Genomic DNA, 19,616 nt, shown 5'->3' with positions numbered 1-19,616 from the left:
CACACAACACGTACTCGTGTATAGATTTAGCCATAGGGTCAGCATCACTTCTTCCATACCTGGAATGGAGAGTTATTAGTAATCCATATGGGAGCGATCACTTCCCAACACTCCTGGAAACAACAAAGTGACACGATGGACCAGCTTACCCCCAAAAATGGAGACTTCATAGTGCAGATTGGTCGAAATTTAGAAACCTATGTACACTGTGCCTGGAAGAGGTGGACCCCCTAGGTGTAGAGGAACTGCCCAGCTACATCACTGAACATATCCTCTGTTCTGCTCAAAACTGCATACCTGAGTCGTGCACAGATAAAGTCAATCCAAAACCGTGGTGGAACAAAGAGTGTGAAATTGCAAAGAAAGTCCAGAACAAAGCATGGAGCAGATTTTCACGCTACCCAACAACAGAAAATCTAATAAATTTTAAGCGGTGCAAAGCGAATGGCCGCCGTATCCACCGAATATCCAAAAGAGAAAGCTGGACACGTTACGTATCCTCAATAAACTCGTACACGGATGCGAGCAAAGTATATAATAGGGTACGTAAACTAAAAGGACAACGCCCAAATTCTTTTCCTCTCATCACTGGCTCTGGTGATACAATAGAAGATCAAACAAACACTCTCGGTGAGCACTTTCAGAGAGTATCAAGCTCGGAAAATTATTCCGAAAAGTTCTTACACCATAAAAGAATAGCTGAAAATATTCCTCTGCGTCCAAGCAAGTCGTCATCAGAAGGTTACAACAAACCACTAACTTTCCATGAACTCAAGCTTGCCCTAGGCTCTTGCGGCAGCTCAGCTCCAGGTTCTGACAGAATAACATATGCAATAATAAACAATCTGCCTGATGAGACCCTAAACTGTATACTAGGTCTTTACAAAAAGATTTTCGCAACTGGTCATATACCTTCCTCTTGGAAAGAGGCAATAGTCTTACCAATACTCAAACACGGCAAAGACCCTTCCTTAGTTAACAGTTACAGACCAATTGCACTCACTAGCTGTTTACTTAAGGTATTTGAAAAAATGATTACCCGCCTTGTCTACTTTTTGGAATATAATGGTATATTGGACCCTCACCAATCTGGCTTTCGAAGAGCGAGGTCTACAACCGATAATCTTGTTTTTCTTCATATATACGTGATGCATTTGTACACAACCAATCATATATACGTGATGCATTTGTACACAACCAATACTGTCTATCTATATTCTTCGATCTTGAGAAGGCATATGATACTGCCTGGCGATACGGTATTCTGCAAGACCTGTCGTTATATGGAATTTGTGGTAGTATGCTGAACATTCTGCAAAATTACCTATCTGAAAGGAAGTTTCGCGTAAGAATTGGCACTGTACTATCGCGCACTTTTGTTCAAGAAAACGGTGTACCACAGGGAGGAGTGCTAAGCTGCACACTTTTTATAATTAAAATCAACTCTCTCCGCTCTGTTATACCACCTACAATATCTTACTCTGTCTATGTGGACGACATCCAAATCTGTTTCAAATCATGCAACCTGTCCATATGTGAACGGCAGATGAAAATGGGTTCCGATTCAATGCAGAAAAGACTACTTGTGTGCTTTTCTCCAGACGAAGAGGGGTATGTCCTGACCCATGCATTTCGATGAATGGGAAAAGCCTGACTGTTGCAAAAGAACAAAAATTTTTGGGTGTAATCTTTGATGCTAAGCTTACTTTTATCCAACATATAAAACAGTTGAAGCTGAAATGCCTTAAAACTATGAACCTTTTAAAGATTCTATCTCACCAATCGTGGGGAACAGATAGGTATTGTCTCCTATATCTTTTTAAAAGCCTTGTGTTGTCACGCATAAAATATGGATGTATTGTTTACCACTCAGCTTTAAAGACAACACTTAAGCTACTCGACCCTGTCTATCACGTGGGTATCCGCCTAGCACTTGGTGCCTTTCGTACCAGCCCTGTCCAAAGCCTCTATGCAGAGTCGGATCAGTGGCCACTGGATTATCAGCGTACATATCTTGGAATCACCTGTGCAATACGAATCATGTCGCTAAAACAACATCCATGCAAAGCACTCATAAATGATCAGTCCACAAATCAGTTGTATTTAAACCGACCTTCACACGCCCCGCCGTTCCCATTAGCAGTGAGGTCGGTTGCGGAAAAACTTGCAATAGTTTTCACAGATCTACAGGAAAGTGACTACGCTGAACTCATCGCACCTTGGGAGCAATGTCCAGTCACCTCTGACTTGTCCTTTAAAGAGCTTAACAAAAAGAGTTCTCCAAGTGCCCTCATCCAGCAACATTTCTTGGCCGTTGAAGACAAGCATAAGTCTATGGCATTTTTTACTGATGCTTCAAAGTCTGCAACTTCAGTATCATGTGCAGCCCATGGCCCAAACTTCTCCAACTGTAAAACCTTGCATAATCACAGCAGCATCTTTACAGCGGAAGCGTACGGTATTCTAATCACTGTTGAGTACATAGTACAGCACAAGATACAAAAGTCTATAATATACACAGATTCTTTAAGCGTTGTCACAGCCCTGTCCTGTGGCAAAGCAAGCCGAAACCCTGTATTAAACAAGCTCCTTAAACACATACAAGTAGCGTATAAACTAAACCTTGCTCTTGTTGTATGCTGGGTGCCAGGCCACTCTGGGATCGCAGGCAATGAAATGGCAGACAAAAATGCTGGAGAAGCGGCTCATCGGGACACAATTGATGTAGGCTGGGTACCTGGCGTAGACCTGAAACCTGCGGTACGAAAGGCGCTCCGTAATCATTGGCAAGCTGAATGGGACAAAGAAGCTGAAAATAAGCTGCACCTGCTTAAACCACAACTTACCAAATCTTTCCCACTAAAGCTTGATAGACACCGAAGTCACCTTGGCACGACTCAGAATAGGACACACTTATGGGAAACATAAATACCTCTTGACTGCAACTGACCCTGAAACGTGCACACGCTGCGGCGAGAACCTAACAGTCCTACATGTCCTCATTCAATGTCCTGAACTTCACCGAGACAGAGTAGCTCATTTTAAGGAACTTTATACACATCATATACCACCCCATCCCTCGATGTTCTTATCAGATGACGCACTTTTTCACTTTAAAAGAGTGCTTAATTATCTTGCGCAAGTCAATTTTCTAGACATCATCTCATTCCATCCTAACCGTCAGATTGTGCCTCACAGGTGAGGTATGGTCTGATGCACAAAAGTAAGTCTGAGCCCTTGCACTTCTTGCGCAAGGAAGAATGTACAGCAAGGGACTCGGACTATGCACAATAATTTACCGTCTGTATCTGTAGCCAATGCACCCAAGGCCTTATATTTATTGTAGTCATTATTTTACAATTCATTCACGAATACTATAGATCGATCTTCTTCGTAGGCGTCTATACAGCCTCTATTTTAAATCGGTTTTTAACTCATAATTTTGCTAAATCAAGACACATGTCCTGGCGCTCTTTGGCCTTAGATGCCCTTGCGCCAATAAAATGCAATCATCATCAAGCGCACTGAAAAATGGTTGTGTGCATATCCGGAAACCGACACAAGTGAGAAGCCTTCGTCTTTGTAGACAGTTGCGATGCAGGGAACAAAGTGTGTTTATTCTGAGACAAGGCCCTGCTTAAATAAGGGCCGATACAAAACATGACATGCGCACTAGGAGCATCAAGCGCGCACGTGTACATGATAATCCGACAATGCGCATGGTTGCAGTCTTGTCGCCAACAAGGTGCGATAGAGCTTTTGTGGTCTAGAAAAAAGGAAACGCAAAAACGGCACCACCGTTTGTGTATATACGCGCCTGCCTGGGAACAGGTGTAATCGCGCCACGGTGGGTGATAGCGATCGAGTAACAAGCGGTCACCCTTTAGGAGATTTGAAACCAGATAGCCATCAGTTTAGGGCGTGCAACAAGCGGGATCCGCCACAGGAGAAAACCGTAACTTGCCGCTGGTGCCGCGCGGGCGCGCGCCCGGTTGCGCAAGCAACAGCTGACGCGCCGTTGCCATCAAAGTAAAAAAAAACGCAGAGGCATTGGCGCAAGTAAACAATTCCACGTGTTCCCGTAGTGTGGCAGCACATGCCAAGCGAAAGAAATGATCGAAAGAGATTCGCTCCCGGATGCGCGAGAAATAGCCGACGCGCCATTACCATAAAAAAAACTAAGAAACGGAGAGGCATTGGCGCAAGTAAAAAATTCCACGTGTTTCCGTCGAGTGGCAGCACGTGCCAAGCGAAAGAAATGATCGAAAGAGGCACGCTTTTTCATAGTACAAGCGATAACGTACATGTACGTAATTGACCATTTTGAAGGTGTTCGCGTTGGCCGTACATGTACGACATTGACCCTGAAAGGTTAAGCGACAGGAAGAGAGCGGTGTCGAACAGGGAGCAAACGGGGATGGATAGTCCATATTCCAATTGACATTAAGAGGAAGAAATGAAGGAAGGATGGGTAACCGGTGGACCATTAGAGTTACAGAATGGATTCCAAGAGAAGGAAAGCGCAGTCAAAGATGGCAGAAAACTTAATCAGCTATTCATCAATCAGCAAATCAGCACAACTCAATCAGCAAATCAGCTACTGCAAGACATGGGTAATTGGAGATCGCAGTGAGATCTGCATTTCCACTGCCTTCGTCCTGCAGTGGAAATGAATATAGACTGATTATGATGATAACGTTGTCTAGCTTTTTCAGCCACAGATACGGCATCGCTCAACTAACTAATATTCACAGGAGTACTGTCCGCATTTTTACCCTTCCGTTGCATGCCGCCGCTATTTTTGACCAGTCACAGCAAGCCAAGCAAGTGAAAGCAGCCCAATTGCAGACGCCGACACCACTCCGCTCATCTCATCGGGTTATCTACTTTCAATGCGCTAGCTCGGTTCTACCGAAAACCTTTCCAATTCTACGTGCTCCTCGCCGTTTGTCAGCCAATTAGATAATAAATGGGTTCCAGTACACGCTGTGAATGTGGTTAGCCACGGAAGCGGTTGTATAACCTGATCCGATAGACTAATGTGACGTAGCCTTGAACTGGGTCCAGCCGGGCCTGAGCACGACGCCGATGTGCATATTGACGTTGCTGTTCCTTTCGTCGCTCATTGTATTCGCGCTGGTCTTCGAGAGTCCTAACTGTGCGAGGTCTTTCCATAGCGCTATCACAACACACATGAAATCAGTAGCTAGGCGGTTTCTTCCTTTACACATGAAAGTGTAGTCTTGTCATTCCCTCCTTCGTATGCTATAGTTGCCGCTGCAGCTTATGAAACCATAATCTTTACCGGGAAATACTTGAGGTGAACGCTATGCCCGAAGGCGAGTATTCTGGTTCTTTCTTCTTCTTTGCCCCGCACGGCCGGCGCCACCACAGATGCACGTAGGCGAGTACTACTGGTAGTGTTGCAAAGAACAAAGTGGCACACGCGGCGCGCGGTTTCCGCTGTGATTGGTGAAGTTTCCTGTCTAGGGAAACGAATAAATCCTGAGATCCTAGTAATATACAGCGTCGCTGTGAAACCAATCCGGATGACAATGCTCTTCGCTTTGAAAGCAAACAATATTACCCCATCAACGAGAATAGCTTTTGATTGGGCTGTCCAAACAATGCCGTGTGTCACCGCCCGGTGCTTGCTTCGGCAGTTATGTAGAGCTGAGGTGAGGAGATTGGAATAAAGACAAATTAGAATAGTTTTACTTTATGGAGCCACTTGCTAAGTTCTTACGAAGTTTTTCTTGCACACACATTTACTTCGCCTAGAGAATAGCTTTAGTGCATCCGCCCCCTATTTCTGCCTAATTTAATTTCTATTGCGTTTAAACTTCTCCCAGGACAACAGGATAAAATTTGCATTGTTTAAAAATCAGTATTACAAAGCTACTGATCACTGACATGTGCAGGTTGTTTCCAAGGCCGCACTTAGTCCACATACTTTGGTTACACATTACCGATAATGTGCCCCCTTTTTTACCAAACATAAGACTGATCCTTTGTCTAGATCACCCAGGACATCGGAAAACGTTCAATGAACGTCGGATGACGCATGAAAGCGGGGAAATAACGGGGGTTCAGTATTTGTTTGCAACCTTTGCAACTGAGGCCGAAAACGTGTACATTTTGGCGCACATTATATTTACCATGACCCCGCTTTCTGCAAATATAAACTTGGTTTAACCTACAGGTATCTCGAGGCATTGGGATGCGTGGCTCACATATGATTAAGAAATCTTTGCAATAACTGTATCCAATCAATTCGAATCTATTTTCGCGCAAAGATTTGCCATAGCCTTCCACCAATTACCGCAGAATTCTATCTTGGTGCTAACTGTAGTTCCGGCAGGACAACGGGCTAAATTGTGCGCTGTTCGTCACGTTGACTCTTAACGCTCCAGAGCAATTACATGCCTAAATGATTGCGAAAATTGCCGGTTACCAAGCCACGTTGAACTTTGCCTACACATCAACCATTACATGGCTCTTGTGTCAGCAAACTTAAAAAAAGCTTAACTTGAGTTCACTGAAGACACAAGGTCAACCTCGATTGCGCATGATAAACCGAAAAAACTACGTTACAATAACAATTGTGGACTTTTATACAGCCAGAAATGTTAAAATGTTATGAGACATTCAAGTGAAGGTACTCCGTATTTATACAAAAGATAAATGCTGTCTAACGGAAAGTTATCTTTGCAATTAAGGGAACGAAGGAGATAATTAACGACAGCGTGAAACATTCGAGCACTTTGTAATCCCCCCCCCCCATATGTTGCATTTACTAGACAAGTGTTTACCTTAAGACAAAATTTTGCAAAAATGATCTCATCTAGGTCCCTGAATATGACCGTTGTGGCAATTGTATTTATATGAAAGCAGCAGGGTAAATTTGGCCGCCGCTCGAGGAATGCACTCATAACGCTGCGGAACATTTTCATACGTTATTTATCCCAAACCCGTACTTAGCTCTGACGTGTTGGAGTTTGCCGGCGTATTACCCATAAACTTCCCCTTATTTTTGTGAAATGTCAACAAAGTATACTGTGTAGTTCACACCAACAAATACAGAGAAGGCCACTCGAACCTTGAATGCATGGAATAGAGAAAAAAACAATGGTTCAGAAAATATTTTCAGTGCTTGAGTTAAATCAAGAAACGTTACATATTCTGAACTTTTTACACTGAAGATTCCTCTTTTTTCCACAGATTTAGAAATGGTACAAGAAATTCAACTGCCAACAGAAATTAAGCGCCTATCGTTCATCACTGACGTTACTCTTTCAAGTTCAACGAAACATAAACAATGAGCCCCACATTTTTCAGCTAGGAGAGCGGGGAAGACCAACTACATGTCTTTGATATTAGTTTAAGCACGGCACATATAAGTACTTGAGCAAAAAATGTTTGTTTGCTACCTAAATGTGTAGGACACATTGAGTATGTAAGCATATTCAACAATAAGAAAAAGAGAAAAATATATTTTGTGGAAACACTTAACAGCAATAGGGGAAAACACCAGGTAGGCAACTGGATGTTTGCGTCACTCTAACCTTCCTATGGCTTGGTTTGGAAATTATACAGACTGCTCTCGTCATATGTGAGCCATATGTGCACATTTCATTTGCTTTACATCATGTTTATCACAACACTACAACCGAAAATATGGCATGCGTCTCTCTACTCTGATCATGCTTACAAAAGAAAGCAAGTCGAGTGCCACTTCTTTTTTCTTGTCCTGTGTTCCTCCTCTAAATCCACAAATAGCGATTTCTGCGGGTCATCAAATGTTAGCCGAACACATTTAAGCAGAGACTACTTTTTGGAGGCAAGTTTTACCAAACATACCTCGGCATAGTTCGTCAAATGCCGTAAAGCTCTTCCCAAAACAAAAACGAAGAATTTTCATGAATACCTGTTTTTTATAGGTGAAGTGTACCGAAATAATTGTTCAAGCTTGGCCTAAAAAGGAACTAGATAGGTTTATTTGATCTAGGTTATACAGGTATACGCGACATTCCACTCCTCTATGAAGCACCGTCGTGTGAGGACTGATCCAAGGGGCTCGCCGTCGAAGTTGTTTCCCCGTGCGCGCTCGCTCGGGGTGCATGGTCTTTGTTTATGACTTCTTAAGCTTACCCGGTTCGTTGCTCTGTTTAGTATACCATAGTATCCTCTCAATTGAAGTAAACCACGGAGATTTCGTACACTGCTGAGGCTTTCGAACTCGTATAGATCTTCGTATGTCGACTCGCGGAGACATCGCTGATGTTACGGGTTTTGGGCATTCGTTTCGCCGTGGCTCTCGTCAGTGCGGTGCGCATCGGTTGCAAAGGAGGCTCGCTGGTTTCGGATTTTTGTATGACCGTTGTTGCTTCATTATTTTTGTGTTTGCATACTTTGCTTCTCTGATTCGCGATTATTGTTGTTTCGACTGCCACCTGGCCGCTGCTGTGCCCTGTGGTGGTTCCACAGTGTTGACGTTTCGCAGATTTACCTCGTAGGTTTTTTTATATGTACGCGGCTCACAGTGCCTTTTGTTGATCTAATGTAGATTTTGTAGTCTCTTGCCCAGACTGAGTCACTCACGTAACAGGACGCGCTTTAGAGGGGATCGCGGGACATTTTTTAACACGGAAGTTTTTTATGCCGGGTCCACCATAAACTTCCTTTCACGGATGTCACGACGCCGCGAACGCGTAAAATGTGCTCGATCGTGACGGTGATGGCGCTGCAATCTAGGAGTGGTGAAACGAATTACTGCATCGTGACACTAATGAGCGCCGACAGTGAGCGCTTCGTTATTCTCAACGCCGTGGAGGCTCCAACGCGGTAAACCTTCTGCTGATGTGCCGAAGCAGTTCCCGCACACGGTTGGTCTTTCGCGTCCGATTAGCCTGTGACGCTTGGTCGCCTTCTGAATGCAGCTTCAACATCCAGCAGCAGCGCCTACTGCTTCTCTTGCCATGACACCAACGAAGAAAACTACTGCATAAGCGGCGCAAAAAGGCAACGACGTGGACGGGCAAATCTCACTTCGGTCGGGCGAAATACACGCTAGCATGAAGCAGAACGTCTTCGCGCATTCGCAGCGCACGCTGCGAACTCCCACTCGCATTCCTGAAGCTGAACGCGTCGAAACTGAATTGGCTTGCCAAGACATGACGGAGCCGGATCAAAATTTGGAGGACGCTTAAAGGGATACCAAACATAACTTTTGGGGCCAAGGTTTTTGGCCCAAATGAAATACCGGGGGCTTAAATTGCTTGACAGACCCTTGTTTGCACGAAAGAACTAGCGGAAAACAATGTATTTATTGCATTTTTCTTATAATACCGCGTCTAGCGACTGCACCGTGAACTAGAGAAAGTGACGTTTCTGTTACGCTATCTGTACCGGACACCGGTGCGCGAGCCATCGCCGGCGTCTCTCCACCCGCGTGCACGGCGCCGACCGGTAACGAACGACGTCTCGACTGCGCAGTTAGTCGCGGCCGCATACATGTTTTAGCAAGCGGAACTTGTGCCCAAGTTTTCTGTAACGCCGTTTCTGTTGCGTACTGCTTTTTAATGTGATCACTGAAACACCTGGCACAAGCAGGAGAATCCCTCTGGGTTGCTACGCGCAAGGGTGCCAGAAAAGTATCGTCTGGCAAGACAAGCCCTGTGATAACTTTCCGAAGTTTCGAAGGACATGGATTCGCGCTGCGCGCCCATCGCAGCCACCATGGGTACCGTCAAAGCATATATGACTTCCTGTGTTCAGAACAATTCGAGGACAGTGACTATCAGACGAGCCCTGCATTGCTACAGAGCTGAGACATGTCAGGCAAAGGGCTCTATGGCATCGTAGTAGAAGGGTTCTTGAATACTTTACATCTGGTCATGAAACTTTCGCTTAACGCTACGGGCGAGCTGCATATAGCGCCCGCAGAGAGCGTACCACAGCGCTCGCGCAAGTAGGAGGTTGACTGGAGCACAAGCCAAACGGACACCACAGGCGTTGTATGCGTACGCTCGCCATTGCTATATCACATTCATAGCCTATTCTATATTACTGAAAAAGGTGGACAGCCCGTCAAACCTTGTTATTATCGAAGACCTTATCAAGCTAATCAAGTGTAAGGTACGAGATGTGGCGGCATTCTAGGTTATCTTTTAGATGGTGTCTGGTTTTTTGCCACTGGGGCCGCATTTTGATCATCCATCGGCGACACGTTTGCTGTATGTTTCTAATAGTACGAATTTATTAGTATCCAGCGCAGCCGGGCACCTTCTTACTAAAAGAGTTCATGTGAAGAATTTGATGTGGCATATTCATGCTAAAAAGAATGAATTTGAACTGCTGAGGACCTCTCTGCATAAACACTTGACACGTCAGAGATGTCGCGTCTTCATCCAGCACAGCAACGACGTCAGTCATTCAGTTCAGCATTCCTCGCAGGTGACAATGGTGGTCGGAAAGTATTTACACTCTTGCTTTAAAAGACGTCAAACAAGTCGCCAGCGCAGGATATGACGCATGCATTACAAGCTGACGAAAGTTAGGGCACACATCGGATGGCTTCGAATTAGAGACCAAATTTGACATTTTAACTTACTCTTAGAACAGCTACTTTGCAGGGATGATAGGTCATAAGCATCGTCCATGCACAGCTGGGCCTATTCTCGCAGCGCAAATAAATATCACGACGCTAACTTTCAGGGGCTTGTCGTGCAAAAATTGGCGCAGTAACTTTAATGGTTTATGTGTAATTGTTAGAAGTTTCTGTTTAAAAAGTCCTTGAAATGCATAGTAGCCAGGGGGACTGCCCAGAGACGTCCGTCAACACTGACTTCTCAACACAGGATATCGATAGGTTTCCGCTAATAAAATATATGTACCTGGTCTGAAATTTCAAAGACAGTTACCGTGCCACCTTTTTAACCTAAACGCAATGTCTCCTACTATAATTTCTCCGTAAAGAGTTCGCAGTATTCAGAGGTGAACATGCTGTGCGTGAAACATGTGGGGAATGGAATAATAAAACGGACAGCAACGGCTTCTGATGATGATATTGCTTTAGAATAATTTTAGCGCATCAATGGTGCGCATCTAAGCTGACTCTCCATAGATTTCTCTCAGACAGCACATGACAATGGAACAATGTTGATGAAAGGCGGCAGTGGGTGGGCCTCTGAAAGCATATTTTTCATTCATACTTTGTTTTCATAACAAGATTTATCAGGCATTCAGCATTTACCTAGTCTTAAATGCATAAGCGTCTTCATTGTGCGTGGAACATGCGGGGCATGGAATAATAAAAAAGGACAGCAACGGCTTCCGACGATGACATTACTTTAGAATAATTTTAGCGCATAAAATGGGGCCCAATAAAGAGCCTTGTTCAAGACTGAAATATGAAAAGTGCTTCGAACTTTTAATATTTCAGTGTGAGAAAATTTACCATAGAAGGCATGCACTGTCAGCGTTTTCTTTCATGATATTTGTCTGTGTGCTGTCAGTCTCAAAATTAGAAGAAGTATCTTTGTAAAGAATGTAAGACAATGTATGAGCAACTTTAGTTACAGAAGAACTTATAGTGCCATATAGAATATTTTTCGCTCACAGGAAGCCAACGTCGGCTGCGGCACCGATGTCGACGCCGGATTTTCTGCACCACGTGGCTAACAACACAAGAACGGCCCACGCGAGAGGCCGTGTTTCTACCAGAAAGCTCGCACTCGTGCATGGCGTTCGCCACCAGCGTTTTCTGGAAAACATAAAAACAAATTCTGGGATTTTACGCGCCAAAATCACGATGTGATTATTAGGCACACCGTAGTGGGGGACTCAGGAATAATTTTGACCACCTGGGGTTCAGGTAAATGTAAGTACATGGGTGTTTTCGCATTTCGCCCCTATCGAAATGCGGCCGCCGTGGCCGCGATTCGATCCCGCGACTTCGTGCTTAACAGCAAAACACCATAGCCACTAAGCAACAACGGCGGGTTGGGAAAAAATACGGTTACATAAGCTGCAGCTGCCGGGAAAAGCTGCAGCTGCAGCTTTTCTCTCGTAAAGCCTAAGCTTAAAAGTATATTGAACTAAAATATGAAAAAATGAAGGAAGCATCGGATATTTGATTCGGAATTTGTTCGGATTCGATATTTGTTCCGATACGCAGTGTTTGTTTCCCATATTTCTTTTACGGATGGCTGTATTTCAACAACGGAGCTGTTTACGCCGACCGTCAGTCCGTAACGCGTTAACAAAAAAAAATGTCACAGTTTCGCCCTAAGGGCGAAGCAATGAATGCGATAGCAACACAGCAATGTCATACGATGTAAGGTGAGCGGCTTTGGTAGCAATATGAATTGTAGTAAACATGAGCTGATTATGTAAGCAGGTGTGCTGCGGCGTAAGTAGACCGACATGAAGAGAGACTCGATGCCCACGAGAAGGCGCGTGTGAAACGGTGGTGTTGATGAGAAGCGCTTCCCGTGGGCAGCGCGCGTGCGAAGGGACACACCTGTAGCGCTGCACGGCCGATCCGGGCAGCATTACATGTGTAGCGTGCGTTGGAAAATGTGGCCCGACTATTACTAACTGAATGAACAAGCGTGGTGTGAGCGCGCACAAACAAACATGAATAGATCACACTGAATGACTGCAGACAACGACTGTCAAAACGCTGGCAGCAAGCAGCGGGCGAAGGTACGTGCGGTCTATCGCTTCAACGGAAACTGAGCGTGCATAAAGGTCAGAGTCGTGTGGAGATAAGAGACGGTACGGCGAGCGACGAGTTCGGTTGCTGGCAGAGGAAAAGTGCCCCCCCCCCCCCCCACTCCCTCCGGCGCTGGCTGCCCGCTTCCTAGCTTGCGCGTGGGAGAGATAAGAGACCGTGCGGTCGAGCGACGAGCGCGGTTGTTGGCACAGTAGAAGTGCCCCCCCCCCCCCCCCCCCCCCCCGCTCCCTCCGGCGCTCGCTTCCCGCTTCGTTGCTTGCGCGTGGGAGATTGAGTGCGTTCGCCCTCCGTGATAGCGCGCGTCCCCGCACGCTTCCGCTCGGGCATACGGCGCGCGGTGAAGATTTTATCTATACGGAACCTCACGGCGACGGCGACGGCGACGCCGACGGCAGAAATGCGGTGTAAGTGTCCATATAATTGCTATCGCAATAAAAAGCCTCGCTGAACGATGGCGCCACCGCGTGTTGCCTAGCAACCACCTAGCGGAGTGGCGTGTGCTACGCCTGCTCTCCGTGCCGTGCAAATGTTGCCTTGACATGGGACGTTAATTAGAGGGAAGGAGAGCAGGCGCGCGGCGCACGCTATGCTCGGGAGAGAGAAAATGAGTCTGAGAGAGAGAAAAAGAAAGAAATTGTAGCAGCACCAACGAGGCAATGCGCAGAGCTACTGCCGACGCCGTCAGCGTTTCCCCGCGCTCTCGCCGAACGCGCGCGGGTTATTTCATTGTACCAGGCACCTTTGTGGCGGCTCGGCAGGTTTTGACCATCAACGCCCCCGCAAGTGTGGAGGAGCAGCTTGGCCCTCACGTCACCGGGGAGATAAAGCTCGGAGCCGCCGCAATGGCGGCAGAACTCTCGTTGACTTTGTGGTGAGTACATGTAGCCTTGACATGGGACGACCAAAGAAGATTCGGACACCCGAAGGAAGCCGCTTATCTTGCATCGTGTCGCGCGGTCAAGCGAGAATCTGCGCGTCGGCGACGAGCCGATTCGGAATACCGCGCATAGCAGCACTTAGCGTTTTCTAGAAAATACTCAGGCCTAGTAAACCCTGGAAGAAGCTAGGCCGATCACCAGCTCGGCTGCTTACTCCAGCCTTGCACCACTAGTACAAGCTACGCACGCTTTTTTGGTGGATTGTGAGCGTGCGGTGGTTGCCCGCGGGCAAGCTTTGGGCTGCTCGCCGATCGCCGTGACATCATGTGCACCGGCATGCAGTAGCAGCAGCAGCAACAGCAGAAGCAGCAGGTGTTGTTGTAATAAGGAGTTGAAGTTGTTTGTAAATTATTCGCGGTTAAATTTCTGAACACTGTACAGAAAAACGGCGGCGATTTGCACGCTGTGTCCACGATATACACACGCCGATGCAGGTAGTCGAGCCTTGCTCAATGGTGAGCGTACGCATAGAACACCTGTGGTGTCCGTTTGTCGTGTGCTCCAGTCAACCTTCTACTTGCGCCAGTAGGGAGCGTACATGCAAAACGGCGTTGCATGTAGGTTCCCCATGCGCCTGCGCTGCGACGCGCCCTCTGCGGGCGCTATATATATGTAGCTTGCCCATAGCGTTACGAGGAAGTTTCATGACCAGATAAAAAGTATTCAAGAACCATGCTACTACGATGCTACAGTGCCCTTTCCCTGACATGCTTCAGCTCTGTAGCAATACAGGGCTCGTGTGATTGCCGACATGTCAAAGGTTGGCCAGGGGGTCGTAAGCGCTCCGCTGGCCGACGCGCTATTGGGCAGGCCACGGCCTGCTCTGCCTTCCCTGACGTCGGTGCTCCGCCTATCGCCATCTTCGCTTCATGGAGCCGTCGAAGATGTACCGTTGCGATTGACAGGCATGGTAGGGCTGGACTGTTGACTCGCGTTTTGGTTGCAGGCTATTTCACTTACCGAGTGTTAATGGAAGTATGGATATTATAAGTCTTCGGTGAAATAGGGAAACTTAATAAGCGGTTACATTACCGAAAAAAATATATTTATTAAAGTATAACCAAGACAGGGAGACAAGAGTACGCCATCTAACTGCATACTAAGCCGTCCTTCTTCTGTTTTACTTTCCAGCGCACAAGCATGCGCGCGGGGGGTTTCACTCCGGATTCAAGTTACAAGACCGCCGAAAGGCTGGCTCCACTGGAATGTGAAGGTGGCGCCACGCCATCTGTTGAACATTTTACATTCCAGTCACCAACGTGCGCACGTTCCATTTGTTTTTGGGAATTAGCGTGAGCTCGGCAGGACTCTGAATCTGTACAGTGTCCCATCAATTCCTAATTTGTGGGGGAGTGGTAAGAGGAGGGCAGACGTGAAAGTGGCAAAAATCAGTGTTTCTTTTTTTTATTTATTAATACCTCAAAGGTCTCAACAGGACATTACATGCACAGCGCTGGCATTTCTCTTCATTCTTTCTGCCTATCGGCAGTTTTACATATTGCCGTGCAGTCGTGTGTCGCCATCGCTGGCACGCACTCGGTGAACTAGTCCTACCAAGGCACAACTAAATTTACAAATACTCGCGTGCATCGAACCACCATACGCTGAAACGTGCGCCCTCTAGTATACCCTAAATTATCTCTAGTGCCGATAACTTGTTTCATTGGATATACACTAGTGAAAGCTAAATTAGTGAACAGTGTTACATTCAAAGTTTATTGCTCGAGATTCTGTTACTTAGGTAAGTTTATGAGAGCGTGAAAAATCTTCGAAAACATAAAGTATCAACTTAGGTACATGTAGCAACGACAACTTTTCCTTCTCTCACGTCTCACAAGTAACGACAAACTGGTGTAATTATTTATATAGTAATGGCTGTGGCTGAAACGGTGATAATGATTGCGGCGATACAACGAATGCAAATAATGTAATCGGCGCAAAGGAACAAGATTACCGTAAAAAACAGACCTCTGTGTCTACAAGTACTCCTAAAAGACAACTCGCGCGCTCCATGATGTGGCACTATAGTAAAGTAGGAACGCTACCCGTATGGTGTATAGAGAGAAGGGACCCGCAGTTAATCAATCGAATAAATATTCTGAAGCAGTACTGACTGCTGCTATAAGATACTCAGGGATAAACATCTTTGCATTGTGGAAAATAATCGTAAAACCAAGAATGGCCGCTGTGCTCTTCCTGCATGTGTGGTGATTACAGGTTGTCAAAAGTCTGGCCCTGCACTGATAAGCCAAGTGCGGGCCAGTGATGACAGATTAGGAGCGAAATTGAACCAGTATTGAACCTTAATTGGTGTCCAGTACGCGCACCGAATAGTGTTGACCGACCAAAAAGAAGGGAGTCACGACAGAAACGCCAATGGACTTGTCTAAGTATGCGTAAGCATTGTGCCACTTGCTCATCTGCACACATCTCGGTGCCATTATCAATCTTATCGAACTTGATCCGACCAGTATAAACCCGTATCAACTCTTATGGGTCATTATTAATCTTATCAGTGTTATCAAACTTCTCAGACACGATCCGACTGTTATAAACGCTTATCCGTTCGTTATCGATCGTGTCACAATTAATCCGATCCTCATCAGCCTTTTTCGTCCTTATTAACATTATGGGACATGATCCGACCTTTACCAACACGTACCAGTCCTCATCAAGCTTATCAGATTTTATCCGACCCTTTTCAACCATAACTGGCCTTTGCCATCCTTACCAAAACTGCTCCGGCCATCATAAGCACTTATCGCTCTTTTAACACTTTATCCATCCGCGTCGAACCAATATCAACCGTTATGAGACTCATGTAATCCCTCATCACTCCTTATCCTTCTTAACTCATTGACTGCTTATCTGTGTGTGTTTCGTGACGTCGAGCGCATTAGCCCTCAGACATCCGTGGCATTTCGGTCAGTTAAGGAACGCTGCAACGGAAGGCGCATCGCGCGTCCACCGAAACGAATCAGGTATGTGGCGTACCTGGCTTTAAATTTTCTCGAGATTCAAATTTTCCTAATGCCTACAATGCTCCAAGTCGGATCTACATGGGGTCCTAGAGATAGCTTTTATTCCACCATTAGCAATTATTTCAAGAAAGACTTGATAGAAACTGTTCTCCTTTTACCTTTGTTTTGTACCTCTGGTACAACACATTCATATTGTTCAAATGTATTCAGCGTGGGCGTTTAGCCCTTTTCAAGAACATGCTACCTACGTACGCTGCACAAGAAAAGCGCCACAGTGGATGCCTTTATTGGACACTTGCAAATGCTTGCCTGATCTTTGAATGTATTTTCAGTCGCCTTAAATTTCGGTAGCGCTTTCGTTTTCTATGTTTGCTGAAGATTCGACTCCTATGTAATAAAGAAAAAAAAAGTGGGTGTTTAGCCCAGTGGGTAAGACACTCGGCTTCACACCATTGGGATCGTCGGTTCGAAACTCACCATAGCCAAAGTTCTTCCTTTCGAATTTATTCTCTTTTTTTCATACATGAATTTCTGTATAGCGATTCGTCTTACATGACAGACGGACAGACAGGTTTCCTCGTTGGGTAGGCATGGAAATGTTTACGCGTTTAATAAAGCATTTTCTTACGCAGCGAAAGCGTCACTCATCACGCGTTATATGACGCACAGACGATTTTTGCGGGTGAGTCAACATAGAAATACTTACGCATTAAAGACTAGGTAAGTGTAGAATGCCTGATAAATGGGGTTGAGAACAAAAAGTATGAATGAAAAATATGCTTTCAGAGGCCCAGCCACTGCCGACTTGTCATCAACATTGTTCTGTTGTCATGTGCTGTCTGACAGAAATATATGGAGAGTCAGCTTTCAAAACAAGGCTCTTTAATCGGCACCATTAGATGCGCTAAAATTATTCTAAAGCAATATCATCATCACAAGCCGTTGCTGTCCGTTTTATTATTCCATTCTCCGCATGTTCGAGGCACAACATGTTCACCTCTGAAGACTGCGAAATCTTTACGGAGGAATTATAGTAGGAGACATCGCGTTTAGGTTAAAAATGCGGCATGCTAAGTATCTTTGAAGTTTCAGACCAGATACATATATTTTATTAGCGGAAACCTATCGATATCCTGTGCTGAGAAATCAGTGTTGACAGACGCCTCTGGGCAATCCCCCTGGCTACTATTCATTTCAAGAATTTTTCAAACAGAAAGTTCAAACAATAGACACAGCTGTGCGTGGACGATGCTTATGACCTATCAGCCCTGCAAAGCAGCTGTTCTATGAGTGTAGTTGAAATGTCACATTCCGTTTCTAATTTCAAGCTAACCGATGTGTGCCCCAACTATCGTCAACTTGTACTGCATGCGTCATATCCTGCGCTGGCGACCTGTTTGACGTCTGTTAAAGCAAGAGTGTAAATGCTTTCCGGCCTCCATTGTCACCTGGGAGGAATGCTGAACTTAATGACTGACGTCATTGCTGTGCTGGATGAAGACGCGAAGTCTATGACGTGTCAAGTGTTTACGCAGAGAGGTCCTCGGCAGGTCAGATTTATTCTTTTAGCGTGAATATGCCGCATCAAATTCTTCACAGGAACTCTTTTAGTGAGAAGGAGCCTGGCTTCGCTGGATACTAATAAATTCATACTATTAGAAACATACAGCAAACGTGTCGCCGATGGATGATCAAAATCCGGCCCCAGCAGCAAAAACATCTGTCCGCTCATAGGCACTATCTAAAAGATAACCTAGAACACCGCCAGATCTCATGCTTAGACTTGATTAGGTCGGTGAGGTCTTCGATAATAACAAGGTTTGAAGGGTTGTCCTCCTTTTTCAGTAATATAGACTAGGCAATACCTTCAGATTGATATAACGATATGTTTGCGCACGAATTTGAATACCAGCAAGCGCCTTCTACGCACACATTATCCCTTATCCCCAGTAGACATATAAAACAACACTGATCTCCTGAAATCGGCTGAACACACTGTCTAAATCACTTTTGTGTAAGTCTCTATTGGACAATAAAATAACGCAGCAAAACAAAATTATACCTGGTTCCAAAGAAATCTTCATTGCCATATTCAAAACAGATGTTATGTGCACCATATCGGGCGATACTTTACTGAACACTCATACGTTACCTCTATAGAAACCTTGAAAAAAAAAGATACCACAAGATACCACCTGTGCAAAGAATGCAATGGAATGCGGTTGTCAGCACTCAGAGGTTAGTGGAGGCCACAGTATTGGTGTCATATAACCAAGTGAGTTAATTGTCGGAGTCATGAGGGAGGTAGTGGCCGAATACTGCACCAGGGAGGCCAATTCCTGTCCTGGTGAGGGAGTGACTGAATAGGCCATTGTTGCTGAATATTCAGCAACAATGGAGACGAATTACAGCAAATGATTGAGGACCTTAACGGAGAAAGTGTAAGAGTGGGGTTGAAGATTAATATGCAGAATACAAAGATAATGTTCAATAGCCTGGCAAGGGAACAAGAATTCAGGATCGCCAGTCAGCGTCTAGAGTCTGTAAAGGAGTAGGTTTATCTAGGTCAATTACTCACAGGGGACTCTGATCACGAGAAAGAAATTTAGAGAAGAATAAAATTGGGTTAGAGTGCATACGGCAGGCATTGCCAAATCCTAACTGGGAGCTTACCACTGTCGTTGAAAAGTGTACAATCATTGCATTCTACCGGTGCTAAAATATGGGGCAGAAACTTGGAGGTTAACAAAGAAGCTCGAAAACAAGTTAAGGACCGCACAAAGAGCGATGGAACGAAAATTCTTAGGACTAACGTTAAGAGACAGGAAGAGAGCGGTGTGGATCAGAGAACAAACGGGGATAGCCGATATTGTAGTTGACATTAAGCGGAAGAAATGGAGCTGGGCAGGCCATGTAATGCGTAGGATGGATAACCGGTGGACCATTAGGGTTACAGAA

The sequence above is a fragment of the Dermacentor silvarum genome, chromosome 9, assembly GCF_013339745.2.
Source record: "Dermacentor silvarum isolate Dsil-2018 chromosome 9, BIME_Dsil_1.4, whole genome shotgun sequence".
In the NCBI taxonomy this organism is placed as follows: Eukaryota; Metazoa; Arthropoda; class Arachnida; order Ixodida; family Ixodidae; genus Dermacentor; species Dermacentor silvarum.
The sequence above is the reverse complement of the archived record's forward strand: the minus strand, read 5'-3'. Positions refer to the sequence as shown.